General features: G+C 40.2%; 1 protein-coding gene across 4 annotated transcripts in view; it reads left to right on the top strand.

The window, feature by feature from the left end:
• Positions 1 to 10087: 10087 nt before the first annotated feature.
• LOC136435321 (plexin-A1-like) overlaps positions 10088 to 18530 on the top strand; it is a 102741-nt gene continuing 94298 nt past the window's right edge. For all 4 annotated transcript variants that reach the window (XM_066428715.1, XM_066428713.1, XM_066428714.1 and 1 more), the window contains exon 1: positions 10088 to 10237. The gene's annotated coding sequence lies outside the window, so the exon portion shown is untranslated. The remainder of the gene's footprint in view (positions 10238 to 18530) is intronic.

Raw genomic sequence — 18530 nt, 5'->3', positions numbered from 1 at the left:
GTGGAATCTGTTCGTCTGACTGCTGTCGACACGTCACTGTCACTTGGATTTATTCACGGTGCCTGAATATCGAGACCGCCGTCCTGTCGTCTCCTACACTGCGAGTTTCTTCTACTGCCTCGATCAGGCCTGCAGCACCACCAGGACCTAAACTCAAAGATCTGATTATTTATCCCTTTCATTTAGTACTGAATTGTATACCAGCATTAAATCCGGGATAAACAAACTTTGTGGGGATAGTGGTATTGTGATGGTCTTATCCCATATTTTCGCCAGAAGATTCTATGCCATCCCTTCTTTTTTTATTACATCTGTTTTTATTGATTTTTCATATAACCAACAGAAAACAACAGAAAAAAAAACAACTGTATGGCACATAAGTCAAACAAACAGTCACTAACTAACGTATACACCATAATCTGCACGAAACCCATTTAAAGTAAATAAACAATAATGTACAATTTATCTTAACAAAAACTTTTGCCATCCCAACTTTGCGCCAGATCAGAAAGAGACACTGTGAAATCTCCTTATGGTAAATAGAAGGGATAAGACCTATGCCATCCCTTCTTTGCGCCAGAAAGGCACTATGAAATCTCCTTATGGTAAAAAGAAGGGCTAAGACCTATGCCATCCCTTCTTTGCGCCAGATAGGCACTATGAAATCTCCTTATGGTAAAAAGTTTGGCCCAATCGGAGACTTTTTTGAAAAAGCTATGGTTACGGTCGGGCTTAGCCCTTAAATTCTTTAAAGTGTCATTACTCGACGTCAAACCACGATATTTCAAATCCGTTTTCAGTTTCAAACTCCTGGCAAAAAGACCTTTAAAATGAGCGCAAGTTTGGCCCAATCGGAGACTTTTTAGAAAAAGCTAGGGTTACGGTCGGGCTTAGCCCGTAAATTCTTTAAAGTGTTATAACTCGACAATAAAGCACGATATTTCAAGTCCGTTTTCAGTTTCAAACCCCTGGCCAAAAGACCCTTTAAATGAGCGCACGTTTGGCCCAATTGAAGACTTTTTAGAAAAATCTAGGGTTACGGTTGGGCTTTGCCCTTATATTCTTTAAAGTGTCATAACTCGACGTCAAACCACGATATTTCAAATCCGTTTTCAGTTTCAAACTCCTGGCCAAACGACCTTTAAAATGAGCGCAAGTTTTACCCAATCGAAGACTTTTTTGAAAAAGCTATGGTGACGGTCGGGCTTAGCCCTTAAATTCTTTAAAATGTCATAACTCGACGTCAAACCACGATATTTCAAATCCGTTTTCGGTTTCAAACTCCTGGCAAAAAGACATTTAACCCTATCTAGACCGGGCTTTTTTGAGACTTCTTGGACCGGGGGGGGGGGCTCTTTCGACCCCCCCGTCATAACTTACGAACGGTATGCTCTATCATCACCAAATTTGCAGGGAGTGATGTTCACGTGAAGTTTTATAATTCCTGTAATTTTGGTGACGTTATGACGTAATATGACGTAATTATGATGTCATCGATGTGATTTTATTGGCTAAATAGGGAATTCCCATAATATCTAAAAGTATTAGACAAAATAGTGCGTATTATTGATTAAAAGTTATGCCAAGACATTTCACGTCAGTGGTGACTAACTTGACGTCAAAATGACGTCGAAGAATGACGTCATGTGTTGTTAGCGACCCCCTGGGATCCGCCATGATACGCGCCGTTTTGAGTATCAAGACATGGTCAGGGAAAAAAAATCAAGAGTGCAGTCAAAATATGTCAGATCAAGCATATAAAGGTGTCTCCGTTATCGTGACAAGTTGACTAATCTCCTACAGTGCATCAGAGGAATCAGACATTTGTGAGAAACGAGATTTTTTGAGTCAAAGTTGACCAATTTTCCACCGGGTTTTCTATGGTTTCGCCGTAGTTTTCAACCCCAAATACGCACCAAATGGGGGTTTCGCGGCACCCGGTTACGGGATCGCTGTCTTATCCGATATATGCAAATACAACTACTTGAAAAGCTGCACATTTATTGAGCAACATTCTCACAAGGGGGCAGATATATACGGAGAGTGCTGCAGAATGGAGGAATAAGCTGGAGACAGAGGGAGAAAGCTGCAGAATGAAGGAAAGACCTGTAGATTTCGGGAGAATCATGGAGAAAGCTGGAAACAGACGGAGAACGCTGCAGAATGAAGAAAAAGCTCTCTCCGCCTGTCTCCAGCTTCCTCCGTGCGTCTCTATCATTCTCTAGCTCTGCGATTCTCCCAAAATCTACAGGTTTTTCCTTCACTCCTACCTTCTCCATGGTTCCATCTATCATTCTCCAGTATTCTCCCCAAAACTACAGGTTTATCCTTCATTCTGCAGCTTTCTCCATGGTTCTCTCTCATGTATCATCCAGTATTCTCCCAAATTCTACAGCTTTGTGCATAATTGTCCAGCTTTCTCCATCTGTTTCCAGCTTTCTCCATGCGTCTCTTTCATTCTCCAGTCTTCTCCCCAAATCTACAGGTTTTTTCTTCATATATCTACAGTACTCTCCGTATGTCTATAACTGCCCCCTTGTGAGAATGTTGCTCAATTAATGTGAAGACATTTGCAGCTTTTTTAGTAGTTATATTTGTATATATCGGATAAGACAGTGGTCCCGTAACCCTATAACGGGTGCCGCGAAACCCCCATAAGGTGCGTATTTGGGGTTGAAACAATGGCGAAACCAGCGAAAAATAGGTCAAGTTTGACTCGAAAAATCTCGTTTCTCACAAAAGTCTGATTCCTCTGAAGCACTGTAGGAGATTGGTGAACTTGTCACGGTATCAGAGTCACATCTGTATGCTTGATCTGACCTATTTTGACTGCCCTATCAACTTTTTCCGTGACCATGTCGAGATACTCAAAACGGCGCGTATCAGCCATCTTGGATCGGCCATTTTGAAATTTTTCAAAATACATTTTTTTTTCATGTATGATCCCAAATAACAATCAAAATAGACTAAAAACATTAATCTGAATGATTCTGGTTAAGAAAATTCCAGGTTGTGACGAATTTAAAGGCAAAAAAGCCTGTTTCTACCGAAAATAATGATTTTGTCCGCCATCTTGGATTTTGAGCGATGACGTCATCAAATTAGCATAATTTATGAATATTTAATCATGACAGTTACATTAAATCATATGTGATGTTATACATGTAGGAAACTAGTGTTGTTGAGCAAGAAAACATTGGAAACAACTATGTTTAAATCGAAATAAGCGAAATTTGCATAAAATGCCTCTTCAGAAACCCGTTGCCATGGCAACACAAAAAAATGATAAACTTAAACTTTTATCCTAATATTGTTGCCAACTAAATTTTAGGAAAAGTCACCAAGTTTGGTTGTCCTACCATACGTCATTTGGCAGTTATACGATGTCAAAGTTGGCGCGGGCACTTTTAGCCCCCCCCCCCCGGTCTAGATAGGGTTAAAATGAGCGCAAGTTTTGCCCAATCGAAGACTTTTTTGAAAAGGCTATGGTTAAAGCACGATATTTGAAATCCGTTTTCAGTTTCAAACTCCTGGCCAAAAGACCTTTAAAATGAGCGCAAGTTTGGCCCAATCGAAGACTTTTCAGAAAAAGCTAGGGTTACGGTCGGGCTTGGCCCTTAAATTCTTTAAAGTGTCATAACTCGACGCCAAAGCACGATATTTGTGTCTCTTTCTGGCGCAAAGAAGGGATGGCATAGGTCTTTTTACCATAAGGAGATTTAGATTTCATAGAATCTTCTGGCGAAATATGGGATAAGACCATCACAATACCACAATCCCCACGAATTTGTTTGTCCCGGATTTAATGCTGGTATACAATTCAGTACTAAATAAATGGGATAAATTATCACATCTGTAACGTTCTGCATAGTCAACAAGACGGGTATTTAAGATAGAGGAGAATAGTTTTCCCAGACAACAAATTATTGATATTCCCCGATAGCATGTTGTCTGGGGACAAGGTGTCTCCGGATTTATGAATAGGGACAATATGACAACTTGACCATTCTTTAGGATAGTAACCATTTTGTAGACAGGAGTTGAAGATGTGCAGGAGTGGTTTCTTTAAAATGATTTTGAAGTCCTGTTTCAGGGCTGAAACAGGGCTTCAATTTTTAAGCCCGGAAACAGGGCTTCAATTTTGAACCCCTGAAACAGTCCACCCGTGCGAGGCGCCGCGCGCCATCCTGAGAAGCAATCGGGTTTGGACGCGCGCAAACCTTTGAAAAACAAATGAAATTTGTCTGCATACTTCAATGGGCAAAAACCACGCAGGTCAACATCTTCAAGTTTCGATTGGGTGCTAGGCGTGGCCAGGATTTTCAACGCTGCCCTCCCTTTGGTTGCGCTCCCTGGCGAAAAGCTATAGAACTTCAAAAGTCTAGCACCCACTGATGACACTGATGCATCTGAGGGAGGTGCACGTCGCCAAGTAGCCTAAGTGTCGGGGAGACTAAACAGTTACAACTAGAGTTCCACGACCTCATACCTTCGCCAAATGATTTTAACCTTTATGACTGATGTATTTAGGAGTGTTTCTCATCAATCATAAATCATACCAGTTGATCGCCTTCACCCAAATAACAGAGGTTGTCTTAAGTATGAGCTTATCATTAATTATGCAAATGAGGTCCTTATTAGCATAATTTGATTCAAGGATGTTCACATTGACATAATTTGATAAGTACGAAATTGCCATCATTTACCTGTATGTAATTATACTAGTAGTAGCTTCTCATTAATTATGCAAATTACGCCTACAATTGCATATTTTCTCTCTTCCTCAGTTACAAATGTCACATATTTGAATAGTCATCTCATGGAACACAGCGGGTTTAAAATTGTCTCATTAGTTATGCAAATTAGAATCTGATTTGCATAATTATGGTCCTACCATACATAGCATCACTTAAGCTATCTAACATACCAAAATCTTCCAAATTCCGGAAATTCTGGAAATTCCGGAAATTCCGTTCTGGTTGGTTTTTGACGTGTTTTTAAACGTTTTTGTCGGGAAAAACCAGTCGGAACTGCTTGGAGAGAACTTGTTAGTTTGCAGTCGTGACGAACGTTTACTTAATGGATGTAACTTAGTAGTTCGCAGTTGTGACGTTACTATTAGGTATTGATAATGATACTAGTAGTAACACTAGAAAGGCAACATTTGCGAGCAAATACAGCATGTTTAGCCATACTCCTCGCCATGCAAAAAATGGACTCTCCCTAAATAACAATGGACCATTCTAAAATACTTGCACTAAAAAAATGAATCACCCCAGTCCAAAATTGAGTCTTCCAGTAGCACCTCAACACAATATGGACCAGTCCACAACCATATCCACTTATTGATTAACAAATACACTTCTGCTAACAAATGGACTTTTTCATAATCATTCCAGCTCAAAATTGAAAGAAATAATTAAAGAATCCTCCCCTTGCAAGAATGGGATATTCCGTGCCATTTCCATGTAAACCAGTCGAAAAATATCCGCTGAAAATTACACTCTTGCGCATAATCAACCCAGTTCAAAATTGAATTAAAAAAGATCAACCCCAGGGAAGAATGAAGTTTTCCATAGTATACATATGAAGATTTGACAGGAGAAGAAGGAAATGACCAAAAACAACATATTTGAGTCAATTCCAAGTCACCGAGAGGGTTTTAATATAATATTTGTAATATGTTTGAACTATTTTGATCAAAAGAATGTCTAAGTCACAATAGTTCTAAAGTGTTCAAACAATTAGAATTAACATGTTTGAACTTATTTCACATACGTTGGAAACATTTCGAACGTAACTACACAAAAATCTCTTTATTTAGAACAGTTTCAAACCATCTATCCAAATGTTTCAATGTTCGAACAATTTGTAACAAAAGATTTTCACAATTGCCCCCATAAACGAAGGTGCTAAGTCCTCCTGTGTGTTTCAGTCTATTTTCGGTGGCCGCGCTAGACCACCAGCGGATTTGTTTTGACGGAGCGTCACCCGCGCGTGACGATGTACACTGTTCGGCACCGCTAATATCCGGCATTTTCCCGCTCCAAAACACTCCACAAGACCCACGTTTTTAGTGTTTTGCCTCGTGTGCAACACGATTCGATTTGCATTACTAACGGGACGAAAATGATAGAAAAAATTCACCCCGTCCCGGCGTCCGTCCCAAAAACATGAACGACATGAAAATATATTTTCTTACAGATTCAATCACGAAAATCAACAGCATGGGATTCCAAATTTTCGCAACGGCCGACCATTTATCATGGTTGAACTTCCTTCCAAGGCGTGCGATAGATAAACATTCCCGGCACATAATAGTCACTAGTACCAGACTAACGCAAGCTCATGATGATAATAGGGAGAAAGTTTGTCAGTGAAGTTTGGCCACCAGAGGGTACATTCATTTAACGTTACAAGCTAGCGCAAACGGACGAATCATTGACCTTACCGGGGACTGACTCTACTGGCCTAATCATTCCTTTTTGGCCGAATTCTACGATCCATACGCCCGTACGTAGGACATGTAGGAAGGCCTGGTGGTGGACGCTACACATCACGGGAGACGCGTGTTGGTCCGAGACAGACAGCGGCGTGCTTTCGATCGCGTAGCGGCGACGCACCGCTGCGACAACGTGCCGGACCAAAACGCCTGTCCCCAGTGAGACCATGTGTTTTGCGCGGCATGCCCCGAATCCGTCTACCATTGCTGAATGTAGCCCGATTCATAGAGGTCTATTTTGTAAGCATTATTTCATGTACTCCTCAGCGTGAGAATTCCTTGTGCAACACTTCGCTACATTTATGTTTACGTTTCCCCGCGCACCGCCTACCACCCGCCTTTGATCATGTATGAAGTCGGCGGCAGAGAGAGATCATCAATCAATTTTGACAGGAGTGTCGCGCCAGTCTGAGGAGAAACGATCTCCCGTGTTGTGTTGAAGAATTTGGAGTTTGAAAATATCTGGAATAACTAATGCTAGAATAAACATTCACAAAATCATTGATTTAACTTGTTTTCTGTTATAAAATTTCCTAAACTGCAATTTAACCACTGAGTTTAAGGGAACATGGTGTTTTCCCGATAATCACGTTAAATGTTTATGTCCGGTCTTTCCTCCTTGTAAGCAAACTTCAAGCTTGGCCAGGTGCAAGGCACTCGGGGTCAACGACCTGTAGGTCATATGTAGTATTGAAAGTGACAGAAGTGGCAAATATTGTCAAGAAAGCCCAAAATAAATCATTTTGAATATATGTATGCCAAAAATGGGAATGTAGTCCTTTAAATATTTGTTCAAGCCACATATACAGCAAATTTCAGGTCATTCGGTTGAAATACCAGGGCGCAGGAGGCCAAGATATGCTAAAAATAGCTTAAAAACCTCGATAAAATCACTTTCAAGGTCAATATCAAAACAAGGAAAAGAACGCACATTGGTTTTTGCCTACATTACCTCTGTACCAAATTTCAGGTCATTTGGTCAAAAAATGATCGAGATGAATCGATTTGAAGATTTGACAGGAGAAGAAGAAGAAGAAGAAACACTAGAAAGGCAACATTTGCGAGCAAATACAGCATGTTTAGCCATGCTCCTCGCCATGCAAAAAATGGACTCCCAAAATAACAATGGACCATTCTAAAATACTTCCACTAAAAAATGGATCAAACTTGAGTTTCAAAACAATTATCAGTCCCTCCATACAGGAGTGGAGTCTTCCAGTAGCACCTCAACACAATATGGACCAGTCCAAAACCATATCCACTTATTAATTAACAAATACACTTCTGCTAACAAATGGACTTTTTCATAATCATTCCAGCTCAAAATTGAAATAAATAATTACAGAATCCTCCCCTTGCAAGAATGGGATATTCCGTGCCATCTCCATGTAAACTAGACCAGTGGAAAAATATCCGCTGAAAATTACACTCTTGCGCATAATCAACCCAGTTCAAAATTGAATTAAAAAAGATCAACCCCAGGGAAGAATGAAGTTTTCCATAGTATACATAATGATATATATGAAGATTTGACAGGAGAAGAATGAAATGACCAAAAATGGGTGAAATATAAAAATGTGACACCCCTTTGTTTGAATGCATGATTCAATAGTATACACTTTGGGTTGAAAATAACGAAACCAAAAAATTCTTTGTTTAAAAAATCGTTTTGAAAGGCTATATGGCAAACATTTGAATGAGGGCCTGTGTACATGCCAAATTTCACATTATTTTGGTTTAATACATATATGAACTAGAGATGTGTATCTTTTAAAAAAAAAGAGTGAACAAAGCCATGTACATGTAATCACATGTCCTAGGAATTCCCATACCATATTTGACATGAATACTAGCCTACACCTGCGCCATGTAATTAGATTAACTCAATTGACCAATCAGGTGGTCGCAAGGCTCACAGGCATGCAAGGCCAGGTGCAAGGCAATTGGGGTCAATGACCTTTAGGTCATATGTACTATTGAAAGTGACAGAAGTGGCAAATATTGTCAAGAAAGCCCAAAATAAATCGTTTTGAATAAATGTATGCCAAAAATGGGAATGTAGTCCTTAAAATATTTGTTCAAGCCACATATACAGCAAATTTCAGGTCATTCGGTTGAAATACCAGGGCGCAGGAGGCCAAGATATGCTAAAAATAGCCTAAAAACCTCAATAAAATCACTTTCAAGGTCAATATCAAAAAAAGGAAAAGAACGCACATTGGTTTTTGCCTACATTACCTCTGTACCAAATTTCAGGTCATTTGGTCAAAAAATGACAGAGATGAATCGATTTGAAGATTTGACAGGAGGAGAAGAAGAAGAAGAAGAAGAAGAAGAAACATGAGTAAAAACAATATGTTTAGCCATACTAGGTATGGCTAAACATAATGAGAGAAAACAATATGTTTAGCCATACTTATGGCTAAACATAATTAGCTTTTGATCGTTTCAAATATGTCGTTTGGGAATTCTGAATGGAGTTTAAACTGTGAATGCCAACACAAAAATTGTTAATTACAAAATTTGATGGACTCCTTAATGGATGTAATTTCTTATTTTGTAGTTCTGACGAACTGTTACTTGTTGGCAAGTTACAATGGAATTGATATAAGCTTTAATCGTTTCAAATTTAATATTGTTAAGTATGGGTCTTGTCAGTTTGAAAATTTGCGATAGACTGTAAGTTACTTCACCGTCAGTTTAGAAATAATTCAAAGAACATGAACGTGTTAGTGAAAAGCTGCTGGTTTTATGTTTAGTAATATTCCCATTTGTCAAAAACAAGTTCGTAGTCATTTCTTTATTTTCAGCAAAGGGTCAATAAATAAAGTTAATAACTGAATAATTTCGTCTGTTTTCTTTATGCTAGTGTTTCTGACTAACAATACACCCCCTGGTGATATCGGCTCTTTTGTACCGCGTTTGCCGATTTTAGCGCACCTTTTCAGTTAACTTGTCCAGGATTTTTGAAAAAAAATGTTGCAGTTATCCGGCATTGGTGACCATGCGCGGTGCAGATATGCGGAGTCACTAACAATGCAGTGAATGGGAACCAGTTTTTGGATACTAGTATACGTACCACTAACTAAGAAAGTAGAAAATCATCTGTGTTGTGACAACAAATATTACAAGCTCAAATGGTGAAACATTCCTAGGACAATCCCTTTTCTGGATTAGGGCACCCAGAGCTAGGGTACAAGGTATCAAAAGTAAGGAGAGAAGTAAATCGTGAGTGTCGGCACCGAAATTGTTTTAAAAAGATCGTTAAAAAGATCGTTAACTAATATTGTCGCCTATGTTGTTCCACAACTGAGACATTCTGTATAGAAAGCGCCTTTTCTGAGAGTTGAAGTTTGGTTTTGAAAGTCTGATTATGTTTGTTTTGGTTGAGCGTGTTTGGTAGTTGTGAATCTCAGACCATTAATATGCTTTTGCATGCAAGGAAGGCTATGTAATTCTATGCATGGCTGTCACGAAGTATGCATTAATATCCTTGGTCACTAGATGTCGCTATTTCCCTCCCAGCTCTCGGCAAAACTCGGGAAGGTCCCGGAAGTGTCCCATGATGACGTATTTCCTGCTCAGAAATAATCATTTGGAGTGAAGAGGCGGCGCGGCAGGCAAGCAGGATCGAGTACTGCCAGAGTTTGTGGAGTTTCTCTGTGGAGTTTGGACCGAATACCCAACGTTAACAAGCGATCGACAGCGAGTAGCAGCAGCCTCTGGCACCAGAGGGTAAGTCGTAATCACCTCGGTGGTTGTTTGTGAAAAGTATGAGCGCGTTTTGCCCAAATTTGGACTACAGGGCATAGCGGAAGTTGTTTTGTCATCAGGCACACGCCCTCCCCAACAGGTAAAAGACCTGTTTCAACAAATCACATTTTACAGAAGTGGGTTTCCGTCTAACTACGAATCCATTTGACAAGTGATCGTAAACACTGTCAATGCAGTCTGGCGGTGGGAAACTTTGTTGGTGTTTGTTCGTGCCGATTTCTTCTGACACGCCTTCTCCAGCGACTAGAGAACTCGTCTGCACAAGCTCTCAACTTTGAGGTATTGTGTGACCTCCGTCACATTCCATTACGTTTTCGGACGGAACAGGAGCACAACTGTTTCCGACAGGACGTTCCGTGTAGTATCAGGTTTGTAGTACACGTTGAACATGTTTAGATCGCAGTAAGATGGCAACAACAAGTCACAGAAATACGTAACGTTCTCGATAAGAAACTTCATGTGGTGTGTTTGGGGTGACGGCGTGTCGATTTCTTCAACAAACTTTTGCCGGTAATCTGATGCTGATCACGTTATGTCAGCGCTCCGACTCTCTGAAGTTTCTTCTGTTTTTTTGGTGTGTTTTTTGTTGCCGTGTAAATTCTTAACTGGGACAGATCTGTAGTCTCTTCGCTGTCCTGGATATATGTTGTGTAAACAGTCCGAGGTCGGTTTGTTTTGAGGAAGTATGGTTGTCTCCTTCTATATCTAAAGTGCACTTTTATAAAACTACAGCCCCAAAGGTTTTTACTATGACATGATCACAGTCTCCTCCCCCGTGACATGAGACATTTACAGGGCCATTGTTTAGCTTATTGTCTCAGTACATTGTCCTGGGCTCACAGTGGGACAAATAGGTAGAAAGGATACAATCATAACAATGGTCACCTGCTGGAATTGTCTTGTGTTGGAGTTAGGTTGGAGAAGGATGTCCCGTTTCCTGTGACAAAAAGGTTTCCCCTTGGAGTAATGAAATGGAATGTTGAGCAAGGACAGCAGTCAGAATATATGGTGCTCATTAACAGGTGTTCATGGGGTGTTGCCATGTACATAGATAGGCACGCTGCTGAAAATTACCATGTTATAGATCATGAAGTAAATTTTATATTTCTATATTTTACTAACTACATTCGCACACATAGTTGTAAACATTTATAGTATGACTCAGAAGAGTTTCCTGTAAAAATATGATTGGTGATAAACATGAGGAAACATTCCAATGACATGTGATGGTGGCATGTTGTGTAATTGTACTACACCCAACCCTAAAACAAAATGGATCTATTGAGGATGGTACTGAAGAAAAGGGGGTGTTAATTAGGGACTACCGTATGTAGTTACTGTGTCAGCTCACACAGGCGTTTTGCTGTGATATAATGTTTGGTATAGACAGCTTTACTATTGAAGTTTACTCAGGGAATTGGAAATATTAGGGTAGTAAAGAGAGTTGTAATAAAGTCTTACTAGGGAAGATGTAAAAGCTCCTTCATATCATAAGTAATAACTATCATTTTGTGAGACTATATTTACTACCAAAACTTATGTGTTGGAACATTCTGGTAAATCTATCCGCCTTTCTGTCAAAGCATCTTACAGTTTTATACCTTCAGTTGTCTTTCTCTGCATGGTTCAGGAAGGAAATCCGAACTGAACAGAAATCAAACTGTAACGTTATACTTATTAGATAAAAAGAAAATATCTGCTTTGGGCCATACCTTTGATAAAACTAAGTGTCCAAAAAAACCTGTTTGCAGAAGACAGGTCATCAGTTAGTCCGGAAGTGTAGCCGACATCTATTAGTATGACAAGTATGTCTCCCCAGTTCACCTGTGTTACTGTAGGTGGGAGTAGTAGATAGCTGTAATTTGGTCCTTCCTTACAACCTATGGGGGCCTGGTGGCAACAGGGCTAGGCACAAAATAATGGGTCCTGCTCTGTCATCTAGTTGGGTCATTCTGGGCAATTGAAAATGTACTCCAGGAGGCTGTCATTACATGAATGCCACATCAAAGGTCCAGGGGTGACATCCCCATCCACACCTCTAGACAGCCATATATCTGGAGCCAGAACCTGCAGCAAGAGTGTTATTATTGGAAGAAGCCTGGAGACGGACACTGGCTTTAATGGCTTGCCCCACTGGCCGTGTTCATCAGTTGTTGCATGGCAGCCCAACAGTTGTAGTAACAGTAGTTCATTTGCTAAATGACTTGTGTGTTAACGTTACTTACTAATGAGGTTTGGCATACAGCCAGTAACATGGCATGAGATGGACTCTGAATAGCTTGCTGACCATTTGCTCTGCACATAGGTAAGATACGTCTTACAGATTGGACATAGCATTTGCCACAAGCACAAGGCTTTCTGTTTCTACCTCTTAGCAGCCCAGTAACCTTTGATGTCAATCTGATTTCTCTTATGTATAAACCAGGTGGTGTAGGAATTTCTGCAGATCTTTCTCTGGGGGTTCTGTTGGGTTTCCCTGGGTGTTGTGGTGAGTTGTGGATTGGGTCCTGCACAGTAGATAGCCTGGCATGCAGTTTCAACAGCCACATTATCTCACTAAATAGGTCAGTTGAATGCTCTGGGGAAATAAAAATATGCCACCCTTGCATGATCTAGATGAGATAGGAACAGGAGAAGGGTACAACATAAATATTGTATTATTACTTAGGATACAGCATTGGACTATGATTTAGGTCATTGCTACTTGGTAAGCTAAATAAGAAATAAGTTTCGCTATAGAATTTCAGATTCAAGCCATGAAAAGAGGCAGTAAGGTATGTAAGTAGGTCTTGCCCACAATCTGCTTTATCTAATGTTGTGTACCCAAAACGTTTTCTGTGCACCAACATTTTCGTTTCCAAAGGTCAATTTAGAGTCCTGCAATATACTAGTATGTAATTTTGATTTTGTCTGTAATGATATTGTTAATGTCAATGTGATATTTCCTGGGCATACTACCACATGTAGAAAATGTCAATTGTATTTTGATGCTCTGTGGCAAAAGAGCTTGAATGTGCTTGTACCACTTGTGCCGGACCCATCTAACATTATACATACTGGTTAGCTGGCAGAAGTCTAGAGGACAAACTAGATCTAGGCCACAGACAAGCTGTCTAGAGACTGTAGAAAATTGCATGTAGAACCAGCAATGCTGCGAATTCCACCTGGCTATATAGCTTTTTGTAGGCTCATACAATGAGAAGTGTATCTTTAGTGTGAGTAGGATATATCTAATGTACTTTTTCATGGGTGACATGGGAAAATGTGCATTTCTGTGCTTTGTTAAATTCAGAAATGTCTACTTCCTATGTCTGTTTATTACAGCCTAGGTAGTAGAGTCTGAGCGATCCAGTGGGTCTGTTTGTTAGGCACTCTTTGAAACCAAGGATACCTTACAGTTTACAGACTGTGGTAGTATGACCCACAGAAACAGGTATTGTTCGTCATCATCCTGAGGGTGTCAGATATGATTGACAAGTGTTCTTTCTGGTGTCAAGCAGCCCTGAACAGGTCAAGGCACACCTGTCACAACACCCCTTATCAGACCACAGACAAATGTAGTTTTTGTTATGTGTGCTCTCCCTTGCCTGTAACCTGGGGCTGTTTATTCCTAGCCTGGAGTCCAGCCTTATTAGCTTTAGTCCGCTACCCGAGGAGCGGAGCTTGGGTAGCGGACTAAAGCTAGTAAGGCTGGACTCCAGGCTAGTTTATTCCTACCCGCTCCCCCCTCCCAACAAAAATGCAATCAAACCCTAATCTCAGCCGGTACCAAGGGGGGCTTTATGTAACAAGTGTTGAGTTTATTACTTAAAAATTACATTATGTATAGAAAGAGAGCCTTTCTCAGCTTTTGCAAGGTCCCCATAATGAGAACATTTCTCAGTCCCAGGCACTGTGTGGTCTCGTCGCTGTTAGTACTGTTCTGGAATCTGCTCCAGATCAATGTATAATACAGTAATGTATGGCATACTAATATTGCTGTGTCTGATGGAGTGTTACATAAATTGGGCCATGTCTCTGTAGAATAATGTTATTATGCAAAGAAAAATATGGGAGATGCATATTGATTATGATAAAAAAGGCTGTGAAGTTGCGAAGTCTCGTGCATGCATGAATTCTCCCTCAGTGCCATTTCTATAGAGTCTAGGGTTTGTTACAATGTAATGTATCGTGATGTAAATTTGATCATATGTTGGAATGTATGGTGTACAATTCAGTCTTAGTATTCCATGGTATCAAAATGCATGAGCATGGTACAGCAATGCAGATATGAATCCCCAGTAGTGCATAATTCAACAGCTGAATGTAATAACTTACATGCTAGCAATATCATGAGTAGGACACCCAGATGTCTGCTATAAAACAGGGTGTGCGGAAAATTACTCAATCAGATATTGAATTGAGCATAATGTGTTTAAACATGCAATTATAAGTATGAGATGTTTTTAATGCTGGAATTAGAAATGAGCAGGCAACAAAGCAGGAAGTGATAAATCTTTAATGACTATCAATAATTGCATATGGAACCACTCTGGGTGGAGTAATGAGGAGAGGAGATGGACGGTGCAGTACTTTTTATGGAATTGTAAACCATACTTATCTTGTTAGTGGTGCCTTGAAGTCTAAGGTCCAGAATTTACCACAGTGTCTGTGTATGTGGGTGATTAATGGACTGTACACTACCTGTGCTAATGCGATCATAGACCACAGTTCAGGCTAATCAACTTATAACTCCTCTCTCTACCTTCAGTGTTTCACCATGATCCAATTACCATTGGAAATCTTTGATAATTCTATTTGGTTCAAACGCAAGAGATCCATCATTATACCCAAGGGTGCACCACACAGGGATTGTGGAAATTCTTCCCTATGAATGTAAAGTTTTCTATTACACTTTCATATATATAAGCCTGGTAATTGCCATGGAACTACCGGTTAACTGATGATGCCACACCATCCCATGTGCATTCTATCACACACTGGAAGTAGTGTAACAGTGAGATAACATGCCAGCCGTTATTGGATGATAAAATAGCACTGCAATAACTCATAAATGCAGTATTGTAATGGGAAATAACTTGTGATTTGCCGCCTCTCTTATTATCCCTGCTTTGTTGTTCTACTTCAAAGCATTGATGCGTATCTTATGAAAGTGTAATCAGGGAGGATGTGAGAGAGACCCGAGATGAAAGTGAACGTTCAGGATGCAGCAGTCTTGTGGTAATCTCTGATCTCTGAAGTGTTTTGGAAAGTTCCAAATGATAACAAATGGGGGTGAGAGGCTAGGGAGGAGGTCACATGGTTTAGATATGGAAATGACTGTGATGCACAACTGAGATTTTTAAGAGGTTTATATCTATGTTGGGATAAAGGATGGTACTTTTAATTTAACTAGAGTTCTAAAATGTAGTCTACCTGAAGATCTTTTAGGAGATCATATCAGCAACAATCTAATTCAAAGCAGTGCCATATAAGAACTGTTGTGGATCTGTAAGTTATAAGCCATGTGCAAATGTGTGCGAAGCACAGTAGTTGCCTTTATGTCAACTTTTATGAATTTTTCCACAGTCCCATAAAGCCTGTTTTCTTATATTCATAACCACTACTGACACCTCATTACCCAGCAACAACTACAACTGTACATGTAAACTGACCAGACCAATTTTACTGTGGTCCCTCATGTACGTAGTAGGAATATTTTATCAAGCATAGCAACAGACATTTTCACACCTGTGAATCCCTAGGGGAGGAAGCAAACAGATGGAAGAGCAGTAGGGCTGATGAAATGTCACTATAATCCATTCTGACAGGGTTGTAAGGTACCAGGGGCAAGGACAATTCATATTTCATGCAGGTATGAAAGGACACAGGCACGACTGATAGGATTACAGGCTGCTCACAATGGCTAGAGGTGCATCAAGGTTATTAGGGAGCGACTTTCCATCTGTATGCAGACACTGTGTGAAATGTGATACATTGATGTAATGAAAGGATTGGAGATGTCAATTTCAGGGGCAACTGCAGGTTATGATAGAGTAAGGCGAGGAATAGAAAGAAGTTGCTGGTTTCCACTTTAAATACATGATGATTTAGGAGGAAAAGGTATAGCTGGCTGAGAACAGATGAAATACAGCAGTTTTCAGAACATGTCTTAGGTAGTGATCTGTAGCAGGCTTTCCTAGTTCACCCCTGGGGCAACATCAGAGATAGGAATGTTGGTATCCTTGGGTAGATATACTAAACAGGCTGTGGTCTACCCCATGTAGTGTGACTTACCCCTTCTTTGCAGGAGTGACACACAAAAACAACACTAACAACAACAACATTATTATCTAGCCACCTGTGAACCTCTGTTGGAGAATTCTGTCCACATTTTCTGGGTTTAGAATCCGTGCCTATAGGGAATTCAATGTTCCTCTGGATTCCAGTTAGAAAAGACCTTTGAATGGCCAAGTCTTTTATCTGATTGGTACATCATCCATTGGGTTGTCTTGTGTCTCACTGAAGGGAACTTGGAGAAATGTATTCATGGATGTTAGTATCAAAGCTGACAATGTGACATTGAAATTTGCATTCGTGTCTGTGTGCAAATCATAGCCTGGTAAATTGGCCTATGTTTACATTAGAAATTGATGATGATGATGAAGGATTAAGTGCTATTTTGGTATGGTGGCAAGTGTATACTTCCACCATTGGCCCTTGAGTTTTCACATTTATCAAGTTGCAGAGAGCAAAGTGTACTAAATCTCCATCATGCTGATAACTAAGGCCTCTTATCATAGCAGGATCATGAGTCTGAGAGCAGCCTTGACTGGGGCAAAAGTTCATTTGCCAATTACCATTAGTGACTTTGAAAGATATTGCCTTGGGTCACCGGGGCAATCAGTCTCAGTTAGGGCCAACATTAGTGAACTTGAACTACTGCAATGATGTACTGAGGGCCATGTGCTTAAAATAATAGTCTTGTTTGGCTGGAAGGCAACTGTTTTAAATTAGGATTCTCTGGACCTCTATTGGTTTGAATACAGCAGCGGTTCCATTAATTATGTCTAACGCCTGAGTTCATGGATTTAAATCTCCAAGGGGAAAAGAACAACATGAACTTGATGAAATACTGTATTGGGACAACAGAAACAACCATACTGTAGCAGTTTATGCATGTTAAGTGCTGAAACCAGGAGCAGATAATGGTATATTCATGTGGCCTCCCCTCAAACCATGCCCATTCTCAGTATGCTGTGTTTAATTTGTGAGCACCTTTGACCCGCCCTGGGACTAGTTAATACTAGGAGATGATGTCCTGATGAAGACCTGCCCACAAGAAACTTGCCAGGCTGTCTGGACCACCTTTTGAAGCATTCAGCTGCGTGGTCGTAGGACCTGCGTTTGTGTGTGTGCAGTCTAGGCAGGGCCCAGAGCTGGACCGGTGAACATCACTGTAAGTGTGCATGTCTACTAGCCTAGTACAAGACCTTCATCCTTGCTGTCCCAACTCCCATCTGGTATTAATGGTTATATCTAGTATAATTTAACAGGTCTTTAGAATACTGATAGCAAGCAGTGAAGCAGTACATCTGTTGCCCATCTCAATATAGATTCATAGTTTGGGACCCACCAGGCAGCCCATTTGAAGTACCTGAGACTAAAATCAGGACCATATGTGAGGAACGTTGATTGCAGGAATTAAAGTGAGTACTAGGTAGACATAAATTGCACTGTTATATGGTATGTGATTATTGCCTGGGCTTGGATTAAGTTAAAGGGGCGTATATTCTTTCCATGATAGGGTTGTTCTGAGACGCTCTACTTGTTGTGTGGACACAAGTGCACTGTCCCATTGGCAGTGGTCAGGGCTGGCAGGTGTTCCACAATGTCTGGCCAAACACTGAGGCATTTGTTCTGTCATTCTTGTAACCACAGACACTGGGGGTTTACTCCAGCAATCTCATCCCTCAACATGATAGTCTGTCAATGGGTCTTTCTTCATCTCACTCATCTAAAAGTTTGGTTGAGTCACGAGACCCTGCATGCTTCCCCAAGTGGCGCATGTTGATACTTAAAAAATCATTACAAAAATTTATTTAAAAAAAAGACATTACTTACAGTTTTTCTCCAGTCCATGCTGTTGAGGCAAATATAATTGAATGGACATTCTGATTGGTAGATGTCAGTTTTACCATAGGTTTATTTATACATTGGACGAACATTATTACCACCATAGGTTTATACCATGAATTTTCAAATTCTACCCGAG

The sequence above is a fragment of the Branchiostoma lanceolatum genome, chromosome 5, assembly GCF_035083965.1.
Source record: "Branchiostoma lanceolatum isolate klBraLanc5 chromosome 5, klBraLanc5.hap2, whole genome shotgun sequence".
NCBI lineage: Eukaryota > Metazoa > Chordata > Leptocardii > Amphioxiformes > Branchiostomatidae > Branchiostoma > Branchiostoma lanceolatum.
This window is presented reverse-complemented; position numbering and strand designations above follow the sequence as displayed.